The sequence below is a fragment of the Lathyrus oleraceus genome, chromosome 2 (genome assembly GCF_024323335.1).
Source record: "Lathyrus oleraceus cultivar Zhongwan6 chromosome 2, CAAS_Psat_ZW6_1.0, whole genome shotgun sequence".
NCBI classification, from domain to species: Eukaryota; Viridiplantae; Streptophyta; class Magnoliopsida; order Fabales; family Fabaceae; genus Lathyrus; species Lathyrus oleraceus.
The window spans coordinates 409,855,492-409,868,438 of record NC_066580.1 but is presented as its reverse complement, the minus strand read 5'-3'; positions in this window follow the sequence as shown (position 1 = coordinate 409,868,438).

The window sequence follows — 12,947 nt, the reverse complement described above, 5'->3', positions numbered from 1 at the left end:
AATCATGCGATCCATATATCAATAGAAAGCTGGGATGATGTACATCATCCATGTACCATCCATTTTCCCTCTAGATCTCCATAGTATGAGAAATCAGAGATGGAAAAATTTGGTGTTCGTCATGAATTCAATGAATTTCAAAAATTAAAAGCATAAACATGACGCCTCTATTGAGAGGACTTCAACCAACACAAAATCTATGCCAAAAGGTCAATGGATTAGGAGAATCGAAGAAAATACCAGTTGGAGCGTGTGCTTGAATTCTGGTAGCTTGAGCTTGATGCCTTGCTTGCTTTACCAAAACAGAAGTTCAATGAGATGTATGGTGAAGGTCTAGAAGCATTAGATCTAAGAATACAACCAGATGAAGCTGAATTCTAGATCTGAAAATTTTGAGAGAAATGCAATTGCTTCTTTAGTGATGGTTAGGGAGAGAATTATGCAGCATTTCAGGTTGAATTGGGTGTGTGAAATGGAGGGAATGAAGTCTTTATTTATAGAGGAAATGGCAAGGAAAGTGTGAAATGATCCGTGTGCATGGCATGTGAAGCTTCATTGGATGGGCTTGCATGATCATGCACAAGGCCCAAAAATAATGCCAAATGAGTTTTGAACACCAACCAGATGGAATTGGACGTGTGAATTGCAAGGCAATTGCTTATGCACCAAGATTTCAAGTGAATTCCTTCTTTGTACCTAAAAATTCATCTCTTCGAAAGTACCATTTAGAAAATCCAAGCATAGGCATATGGGTATTGGTTGGAAAGGTCTTGATGTAAGGAACAATTGCTATGTTGGTCAAAAATCCATTTGGAATGTGGAAATTTATGAAATTTGAGTTTAAAGTGTGATATGCAAAACATGTCAAGGCAAGGTTTCTAAAATTGGCCAACTTTCAAGCCCTTCTATTTTGATGATGCAAGCTTCAAATGAAAAAGCCTCCAACATAAAAGTTGTAGATATTTTAAAGACAATCAAAATGGACTTAAATTTGAATCATTTGGATTTTGGATGAAGAAGTTATGGGCACTTGAAGTTGGACTTTTTTGACTTTTAATGCATTTGGTCAAAAAGGACCTCTAATGTCTTGCATTATCACATGTATTTCCTTTCAGATTTTGAAATTTTTTCAACATAACATTTGAAGTATACATCTTAAGCTTTCCAATGCATTTTATCCCACCTCAAAATCATAAAAAATGAATGAGTTATGTCCTTGGGAAGTTGACCCACAATTAGGATTTCAGTCAAAATGACCTATAATGTATTGGAATGGCAGATGGTCTTCCAAGCTTCAAATCAAATTTTGATGAACATGAAAGTTGTTCATATTGTCCTTAAGAACATTTTTTCGTTTGGGACCATCTCCATTTGACCAACACATAGAAAGTTAGGTCTCAGTGCAGTTCAAGATAGTCAGATGAATTGACTGATCAACTTTCCAAGTCCATAACTCATATCTTGATGAATTGATGATTGAGGACACTCAAATAAGTTCAAATATGCAGGAAATTAAGAGTTAAAGAACTTCCCTTGATTATATTTGACCATGGGCTGAGGTTGCTTCATGGGCAAGGCATTGTGATGCACAGATGAATTAGGGTTTCTCTGGGGAACAAACCTCAAATCCTTTGACTTGCCTTGATCAAAAAATGATGCATTGAGGTACTAGGGAGACACATTTGATGGATGAGAGCTTTGGGAACCATTACCATGCTTTCTATCATCTTCTCTTGACCATGTTTTTGTACATAGGATCTTCTAGAAGCTTTGGACCTTGTGATTGCTCAAGCTACAAACAAAAGATGTTAGTGACATATTTTTGTGCTTTTGGTTAGTAATCAAAATAAGAAAAGCAATGATATACAATTCAAGCATGCTTGGTGACCTCAAACCACCCTCAAGAAGTCCCACCCAAAGGGAAAAGGAACCAAGATGCTCAAAGATCCTTGAGGCTATGCAATGCAATGTTATGATGCCATGAGGGATCTTAGGGATAAAATTGGGGTCTTACATTGATCAATCATACTAAATCAACAATCGAGGTGTGTTTGACGGTCTGAAATTGGTGCATTAGGGTTAGTGACGGCACAAAGGTTGTGCCGTCAAAGAGTTGTAAATTGAGGGCTTGTTGGATCACGTCTGTTGACTATTTCAAAAGCGCTGATTTGGCCGCGTGACGCTCGTCATGGGCCTGTGACGATCGTAACAAGCTGGACGTGACGGTCGTAACATGCTTTGTGACGGTCGTCACATTCACAGATTCTGAATTCTAGATGTTTATGTTATTTTGGCCGCGCGACGTTCGTCATGGGCCTGTGACGGTCGTAACAAGCTGGATGTGACAGTCGTAACATGCTTGTGACGGTCGTCACATTCAAAGAGTCAGAATTCTCGGGGTTTCTGTTTTGTGACTGCGCAAGAGTTGTGTTGACCAGGCAGCGGACCCCCAACTAACTCTGCGTAGTGTGATCGGTCGCCGAAATTTAATTTGGTTTTAATTAATTAAAGGAATTAAAATTAATAATAATAATGTGTTTATTATTATTGTCTTGTGGTGATCGATTATGGCCTTAGTGTTCCTTTATTTTTGTTTTGGGATTTTAAAATACGACCTGCGTGTCGTGCCTCTCTTTTAATCTCTTAATGTAACTTCTTTTCTCATCTCACTCCCTCGTATATAAAACGAGTTTCTTTTATGTAATGGAATGTTATGAAGAAAGAGAAGAATTCAATATCAAAGGAGGACAACCTTGAAGATCTTTCTTGGAGAAGCTTAGATCGTTATTAGGTTAGCTTAGGTTCTCTCATTGGCTTGGGATAACAATTGCGCTAGGGGCCATTACTGTTTCATTATGTATGTTGATGCATATGAATGTATGTTAATGCATGTGAGAGACGATTTATATGATAAATAACCCGGTGAGATCAGAATAATTGCAATTCCCTTAAATTAAATATTAAGTTTATGCTTTCCAAGTTTTAGCACTCATCAAGACTAGTATCGGATAATGTAGGTTTCGCCTACGCGAGGTGCATGTTCTATATTAGTAAGGTGCGATGGGATAATTGTAATATCCAATTGCTAAAATAATGGGTCAAACTTAACTAAACAAATTATAATAAGATTATATGTGTTTAGAAGCAAGAGTTGGACATGATCCATGTAATGGATTGGAATAAGGAGTTATTCACCCAACTAAAATATTCGAGAGTTGTATTAGATACAATTGGAAGGAGTTTCTACCTAAATAACCTAGTTTTGTGTAATCCGCCTACGCGGACTTAGAACAAAGTGAAATATGGATCTCGACCTACTAGAAAATCTTCCAACAGGATTTTCCGAATCAAATGATGAGGGTCATTTGTTTTGAGTAAAATAGTGGGAACATATTTAATTAAAGGCCTAATTAAATATGTTATTGATACTTATATTTTCATTAACTTCATGTAGATTACCATGACAACAAACACCTCTAACAACATTTTGCGATCAATCCTTGACAAGGAAAAATTATCTGGGACAAATTTTCTGGATTGGCACTGAAACCCGAGGACTATCCTCAAACATGATAGAAAGCTGTATGTCTTGGAGAAACCTGTTCCTGAAGAGGAACCTCCTAGTTCTGCACCTAAGGCAGAAAGAGATGCTTATAAGAAGCATGTCGATGATGCCAATGAAACTGCTTGTCTCATGCTAGCTACCATAAACTCAGAGTTGCAAAAGCAACATGAGAACATGGCAGCGTTCGATATGATCAAACACCTGAAGATTCTCTATCAAGAGCAAGCAAGGCATGAAAGGTTTGATGTTTCAAAAGCCCTTTTTCAAGGCAACTTAGCTGAGGGAGCCCTTGTAGGTCCCCATGTGCTCAAGATGATTGGGTATGTGGAAAACCTTGAAAGGTTGGGTTTTCCCCTCGGAAAGGAACTTGCGATTGAGTTGATCTTGAATGTTGGCAACAACTAAACTTCAGGTACCAACTACGATTGGATTTTGAAACGGAGTGCAAGTTATAACTGGACTTTTTAGAGAAAACCAACAATAAATGGTTTTTTAAGACCAAAGTTCCAGTTACTACTAGACTCTAAATAAACTCCAATGACCATGGGATTTTGACAAGATACTAGTAACCACTGGATTTTTGATGATAATGCCAGTAACAACTGAATTTTGGAGATGCCTATGACAATTGAACTCTTGAAATGATACTAGTGACAACTAGATTTTAAGGGTACCAAATAACAATTGGATTTCTGATAAGATATCAATGACAACTGAACTTGACATACCAATGGCAATCGGATTGGAGATAGCACCAGTGGCGACTGGACCTTACGGGATGTCAATGATGATTGGACTTTGGATGGAGTGCTAGCGACAAATGGTCTTTGGGTCAAGGATAAAAATCAATGATGAGACCGAAGGGGCAACACAAATGAGTACAAAGTACATTTTGAACCATGCATGATTTAATTTTTTTTGTTTTATGCATGATATATGAATGATCATGATATGCAATGATGACAATAGGCAGACTGAGAGTTTGTAGGGACTGTTTATAGAGATTCTGATTCCTCAACACCAATAACTCAAACCCGTACAAGTAATAGGCGTATCTAGAGGAGAATATATGAAGATTGACAGTTATAAATAACCAAAGGTCCATTCTTCCAGAGGATTAATAAGTTGTGTTCCACGAAGATTCTTGTTGGTGATTTAGGAGTGCTTCTGCAACCTTGAGACTTTCGGGAACACAAATGATTTTCTCTTGGTTTTAACATATAAAAGCAATTTTTTTCAATACATTTTAAATTACTTTCAAGTTTCAAATTTTCATTATTAACAAATAAATGACACTTAGCATAACAAAGAAAAACATAAAAGAACACAATTAACAACGATTGATAGGTAAAATATTTTATTTGGAATGGTAGCACGCAAATGGCATAGCTCCAAGGAATGTTACAATTTTGAAAATGGCAATAAGGAAAGGTTTATGTTGAATCCAATGACTACTACCATCCCTAATAAACATGATTCCCTAAAACCTTGCTTCTAAAGGGAGTAATTGACGTATGGTTGTATTGCTTTCTTGCCATTCATCCGTTGATGTCTGGTTACCTCTCCGTTGGTTTCGATAAACGTTGAGTTTTTCCCGTTCGTCCGTTGACGTATGGTTGTACCTTTCTCCCATTCATCCGTTGATGTCTGGTCACCTCTCCGTTGGTTTCGATAAACGTTGAGTTTTTCCCATTCGTCCGTTGACGTATGGTTGTGATTTCTTTGTTCCCATTCATCATCATTCGATGACGGGTCGTGGTTCCTTTTTCTGAAGAAAAAAAAATCAAAATCCCCAGTGGAGTCATTGGTAGACATCTTGTCTGGTTCAGTGACAAACATCAGATCCCAGTGGAAGTTGTCCTTGGTGGACAGTCCTTTCTTGGATCCCCGTAGAGTGCAAATTTCTACGGTTCTTCGGTATTCAATCCCTGTTTACCTTGAAGGTCTAACAGCCGTTGCTTTCATCCGTTCAGGTTCCCAGTTGATTGAATAGGGGCAGCTGTAGCACCTCAAATTTGCACCTCCCATTTGTACATACATTTTCATTTTAGGTCATTAACATTGCATTAACATTTGCATAGTCCATTACATGTCATCAGTCAGACTGGTTAGGAGATCTAGTTGTGCAAGCAAACAAGAGCATTTTCTATGGAATCAAAGCCCTAGGGTTGGTATAATGAGTTCACATGACCCAAGGATCATTTTGAAGTGGTTTGGTCAAGCATTGGATGTTCAAAGCTCATCAGTCAATGTGCAATTCATCTGAAACCCTAGAAGGTCAACAAAAGTCAACTGTCAATTCAACCATGGATTTGGAGGTGGGAGATGGTTAGAGATGCCTCATTCATGTCCATACAAGTCTCATTTGACATTTCAAACATCAACGTTGAAGAATTTGAAGCCAGATCAAAACTTTCCAAAAATAGCAGGTGACCTGTAATTTGAATTGCCAAAAATGAAAAGGTTTTCAACTCAAGATTACATCCTCAAGGAAGCTTCAAATGAATTTTTGTCCAACATGGAAGTTGAAGATCTTCCTCTCCCATTTCCAAAACGTCCAAGATCGTGAATTTTTAATGTGTGGTTGAAGAGATATGGATCAATCTTGGCCAAGTGTGACTTGAACTTCAAACATGCATAACTTTCAAACCAAAAGGCCTAATTAAGTGGTTCTTTTTTGCAATGTTCATATTTTGACCTATACTTTCCAAACCATGCACCATATTACACCAATTCTCATCACATAATCATTTGCATTTTCACTTGATTTTTGGAGGGAAAATTAAAATTTGAAATTGGTGCATTGTTCATACATTCTACCATTGCATTTGGCTCCAAAATGGTTTTTTAAGTGAATTTGAACCCAAACCCGTGTATTGTTCATCATGATTTTCATGCATAAGGTGAAAATGCTAATTTGGCATGTGCACTCCTATTTTGCTAATACACTTAACCAATGGCTTAAACATGATTAGCAGCATGATTAGGAGGGAGTATAAAGGACAAATCATAACTATTTTTGCATAACAACATTTCATTTTTCAGATTTGGATCAAAACCTATCAAATTTTCTCTCACTTTTTTCTTTCAAATTCTTCAAATACATTGCACTTTTCTTGCTTGATTCATCATCTGGAGGCATTATGGAGTAGATTTGAAGCAAGAACCAAGAGAATCAGTGCACTTTTGCTCATGCTCGAAGCTTGCATACATCAATGGTGGATTCAGATTTTTGTGGAATCGTGCACATTTGAGCCTCAAGTCTTCATCCATTCATCCATACAAGTGATTTAGAAGATCTGTTTGAGCATTGCAAGGCCTAAATCCATCAATTCCAGTACTGCTTCTTCAAGAGGTCACAAAATCAACCTCTCTAATTCCTAAAATTGTTATGCTATTGATGTAGATCTTTGAACACTGATTAATCTGAGCTTCGAATCATTAATTTCCATGCATTATTGTGTTAGTTATGGTGGATTAAAGTTTTGATGATGAAATTTGTTTTGCTCGATCTGGTCTTGTCTTGATGAATTAACCTTAACCATGCCTGGATTCGTGATGTGTGATGAAAGATCTATCCATTGATGTGCTTATTGTTGAAATCTGAGAAAAAAGTTCTTGAGCCATGATGAACACGATGAAGATTGATGAATCTCATTCCCAGGCGTGCGTTTGATCTTTCAGATTTCTTTTCATGAGTTCTGCATGTGTTTGTGAATATATGCGCATGTATTGGTACACGTATGCGTCTGCATGGCAAAATGATTGGCCCTAGCGCCTTTGACCAAGCCACATCACCATTGACTTGCCATGTGCGTTTAATGAAACGCAGAGTTTCATTCATTTGGCGCCAGTGTTTGAATTGTAACTCAATTCGATTCCCAGCCACATCATTTATTCAAATGTCATTTCATATTATTTGACTTCCCTCCATTCATTTCCAATACCATGCTTCATTGATTTTTTATTTTTTCATCAACTTCCAAAATTCATAAATCATTAAATAATGCTCCAAAAAATATAAGGATTTTTGCATTGCCTTCCTTATTGTTTCTAGTATTTTGTCATCATTTTTCCATAAATTGTGCTTGGCTGGAATATTATTTTTCCTAGGGTTTATGTATACATGTCCATTTTGTACATTGCCTTGCCATATCCTTTGTGAAATGATGGTAGTTTATCCAATGCTCATGAAATTTGACATGTTGAAACTAGACATCTTGCTTGAAATTATGGTGTTGAGTTTGTATTTTTAGCTTTCACCATTGCTGTTTTATGATCATGTTAGGGTAGGTGTGATAATTTGTGTCACACCTTGTGATATTCAACTTGTTTGATTGATTTGCCATGCCAAATGGATTCCAAATGCTTTTATTTTTTGTATGATACTTGATATGGATGTTGTGATTGATCATGATTTTTGTTGGAATTTTTGGATTGATTTCTGATTTGATTGAGATTTTTCATTCTGGATGGTCATTTGTGAGCTTTTGAATTATCTTGAATTTCATTTGATTGTGAAATGCTTTTCCTTTATCCAATGAATGTGAAATTTTGCACATTATTTCTAGACATGTTGAGTGTTGTTGTGGCTTTGGTTTGAGGTTTTTACCAATTACCATTTCTGTTTTAGGCTTGTATTAAGTTGGTGTGACATTTGGTGTCACACATGTGCTTGATTGTGCTTACCTTGACTTATGCAATTTGATTACCATGCCTAATGTTGCCCAATTGCCTTAATTTTTTGTGTGATTATCATGTTGTATGTTCTGTTCACTCATGAATTTTTACAAGATTATTTGAATCATTTTTGAATTTATGTGCATTTGTTCATTCTGATGTCACAATGTGATCACAATTTGCATACCTTGACATATTTGGTTCATGAAATGAATTTGGTGAATGATAATGATATGAGACCTTTTGGATTGTGTTCTTAATTGATTGAGGTTGATTCATGTTGAATTTCATGTTCTGTTTTGGATTATTTCTCCATCTTTGACCCTAGGCCTTGACCTAGTGGTTTGTGACTCACAGTTGAGCTTTGATTTCAGGTTAATAAGCACATTGCTATGATTGGAGTTGCTCACTCATTTGAGTTGATTAATTGGTTGATGTTGACTAACTTTGAGTTGTTTTGTAGGTTGATGCCAAGTTGTTTGTGTTGTGCTCATTGGCTTGTGCCTTGCACCTTGTTGCATTGCTTGCTTATCTGTCTGATTGTGTGACTGTTGTCCGTTTGATTGTTTGACTTGTATACTGATTGAGTTAGATTTTTTTCAGGTACATAAGTTGCTTAAGTTCTTTTGAACTTGCTTTTGCTTTGCTTGGTTGCTTAACCATTTGAGGTATAACTCTCTGACTTCATGTAGTCTGGAAGACCTGTCCTGTTACTTGGGCAGGCACCTGTCTGAAGCCCTCCTTAAGAGGCAATGCTTGTGTTTGTTTATCTTTGTACCAAGCAGGAAAAGTCCTCTATGAGGCAATTGGCAGATAAAAGAGATGTGCAATCCATCTCCTGCTACTCAAGTCATCCACTTTGCTCACACACCTTGTGTTGATGCATTGTGGATATTAACCCAAGATCTTTGTTGTGTCAGTCATATGTGGATAGAAGAGTTCCCACTTTCTGAACTCCCACTTTCATTTGTCTGAAGCTCTCCCAGGCCAGGGATAAGAGCTGTGAGGTCTTACCCTCACTTCCCATTTCATCTGCTTCACCCTAACTCTCAATGTTAGGGTTAAGAGCTAATCACACCCGATTCCAGTTGGCTTGTGTTTCACAGCCTAACCTTGTGTGAGCCCACTTTGTTTGTATATAGTGTGTGTTATTTGTGTGTATGTTTGCTTTGCTTGTGCTGTTTAGGATAGCTTGCTCCCCGTGCAAGTTAGATAGAAACCTCAACCTAGGACCATGGTGAATTTACATGATAACTATTAGGCTCGAGTCAGTCTCCCTTCTAGTTTGTCATTTCCCAGTCTCTGGTTAGGTTAGAAGTTCTTTCCCTGCGTAGGGGAACTACGTCGCCCTGATCCTCATACCAGATGAGGTACGTAGGCAGGAGATGAGCTGATCTCTCCGGGCGCCCTTTTTCTTTTTCAACCCCTTTGTGTGTGTTTGGAGTCTGATGTAAGTCCAGTGATTGGCAGTCGGTTTCCTGTGTCTTGTTTGATTGTTGGAGTCTGACGTAAGTCCAGCGATTGGCAGTTGGTTTCCTGTGTGTGTTAGTTGGTTCGGAGTCTGATGTAAGTCCAGCGATTGGCATTCGGTTTCCATGTTTGTCTGTTTGTGTGGAGTCTGACGTAAGTCCAGCGATTGGCAGTCGGTTTCCTGTGTGGTTTTGTTTGGCGTGCGTTAGCCGAGCTACGAGTGCTCTGATTCTTCTCCGGTCAGAGAAGATACGTATGCATAGGATGCGACATCTTAGCGAGCACGTTTCCCCTTGTCGACTCTGATGTCTGTGCCTGACAGACTACGTAGGCCCAGGATGCGATATCCTATCGAGTCCCGTTTCTTTTATCTTTCTGTGTTTGCTTCCAGCCTTGTGCAGTGTTTGAGCAGTTTCTAGCAACCTTATCCTTTCTTTTGTGCGTGGATCCCGTCGAGTACGACGGATGCGTAGGAGTGCTAATACCTTCCCTTCACATAATCGACTCCCGATCCCATCTTTCTCTGGTCGCGAGACCCTGTCTTTCCCAGGTTTACTTCGACCGTTTCCTTTCCCGCCTTTGGGATAAATAACGCACGGTGGCGGCTCTGTTGTTTTCGTTTTCCCGCCGTTTTTTCGCGTAATGCGACAACGAGGTCTCCTTCTCTGAATTCTCGAACACGTACTTTCTTTTCAAAAGCCCTTTTGAGCTGTTTCTGGTATAACTCTCCATGGCATAAGGAAGTCATTCGCTTCTCATCTATGAGGCTTAACTGATCAAATCTGTTTTGGATCCATTCAGCCTCTTCTAACTTGGTCTCCATCAAGATTCTCATTGAAGGTATCTCCACTTCAATTGGGAGAACCGCTTCCATCCCATATACCAAAGAGAATGGGGTTGCCCCTGTTGAAGTACGGACAAAAGTCTGGTATCCATGCAGTGCAAAGGGTAGCATTTCGTGCCAATCCTTCTAGGTTTTCACCATTTTCTGCAGGATCTTCTTGATGTTTTTATTAGCGGCTTCAACAACGTCATTCATCTTTGGACGATATGGTGAAGAGTTATGGTGCTCAATCTTGAAGCTTTCGCATAATTCTTTCATGGTCTTATTGTTCAGATTCGTCCCATTATCTGTAATGATCCGGCTTGGAACTCCATAACGGCAAATAATCTCTTTCTTGAGGAATCGTGCAACCACTTGTTTTATCACATTAGCATAAGAGGCAGCTTCTACCCATTTGGTAAAGTAATCAATGGCAACCAGGATGAAGCGGTGGCCATTGGAAGCTTTAGGCTCGATGGCGTCAATCATGTCGATGCCCCATATTGAGAAAGGCCAAGGTGATGTCAAAACATTTAGTAGGGTCGGAGGCAAGTGTACCTTGTCGGCATAGATTTGGCATTTATGACATTTTCTAGCATAATTGAAGCAATCAGATTCCATGGTCAATGTAGCACCTCAAATTTGCACCTCCCATTTTGTACATTCATTTCATAATAAGTCATTAACATTACCTTGTCCACTGCATAGCATTGCATTGTCCATTTGCCCAAGTGCAAGTCATCAGACAAGATTAGGTCAACTGGTCAGGAGAATCAGTCAAGCAAGCAAACATGTGCATTTCTCAAGGAAGAAAAGCCCTATGGTTGATTTGACAAGTTCATATGACCTAAGGATCATTTTGAAGTGGTTTGGCCAAGGATTGGATGATCAAAGCTCAACAGTCAAGCTGAATTTCATCTGAAACCCTAGAAAGTCAACTGTGGTCAACTGTGCCTGAATTCAAGGATTTGAAGGTGGGAGATGGTTTGAAAGGCCTCATTCATGTCCATACAAGTCTCATTTGACATTTCAAAGATCAAGATTGAAGAATTTGAGGTCGGAAGAGAAGTTTCCAAAAATAGTAAGTGACCTGTAATTTCAAACTGCCAAAAATGGAAAGGTCTTCTCCTCAAATTTACATCATCATACAAGCTTAAAATGAAATTTTGTACAACATTAAAGTTGAAGATCTTGTTCTCACCTTTCCAAAAAGTCCAAGAACATCCATTTCTCATGTGTGGTTGGCAAGTTATGATCAAATCATTGTCAAGCATTTTTGAACTTCAAACTTGGATAACTTTCACACCATTTAGCCAAATTGAGTGGGGTTTCTTGCTACAATCTCGATTTGACATGTTCTATCCAAATCATTCATCATATTTCATCAAAAGTCATCACATCAAAATGGCATTTTTCAAGTGACTTGAATTTGAAAAAGGGAGGGAGAAAAGTCATTTTCAAAACTGAGCATTTTCCATGCATTCCTAGCTTGGCAATTGATCTTAAATTACATTTGGAGTGTGTTTGGACAGGTTTTCGTGCACTGTAGCAAGGCATTGCATACATGAGGATATTTTGGGCAATTTAGCATAAACTTGCATTTTCACTATCACTTCCATTTCAGCTAAACTGGGTTAACACAAATGATTAACAGCACATATAAATAGCTAATCCTAACTGAATTCATCATTAGCACTTCATTCACACAGATCTAGATCCAAAAATAGCAAATTCTCTCAACTTTTCTTCTTGATTTTTTCTGCAAATTTTCCAAAGAACTCGTGTTGTTCTTCATTGTGCCATCATCCACAAGCAAGATTGAAGGTTCTGCAAGCAAGGATTCGAGGATTCCAAGTTGTTTTCTAGCACTGTTACATAGAGCATCATCAATGGCAGCTTGAATTTTGAGCATCATCAAGCACAACTGAGCCACGATCCTCCTTCCATTTATCAACATAAGCATCAAAGTGCATCTGTTCTTGCTTATCCAGGCCAAGAAACCACAAATTCAATACTGCCATCACTTGGAGGTAAGATTTCGATCATTACAATTCATGAAATTATGCTATGATTCTAGTAGATCTTCCATTGTAGATCACACTGAGCTTTATATCTAGTGATTTCGTGCAGTATTAAGGAAGATATGTTGACTTGAATGTTGATTGTGAAAACTTTCTTGGATCGATTCGTTTAACATGATTAGAATTAGGTCAAATTATGGTTGGATTGTTGATGTGCATTAAGAGATGAATCGAATGGTATGTTGTATGCTAATTTCTGTGACCAAAGTTCATGATGATGATGAACATGATGAAGGGGCTATGAACCCTAGCAATTTCATTTCCCAGGCGTGTTAGATCTTTGTATCCGTGTATCTGCATGGTTTTAGGTGTTTGCGTGCCATGCACC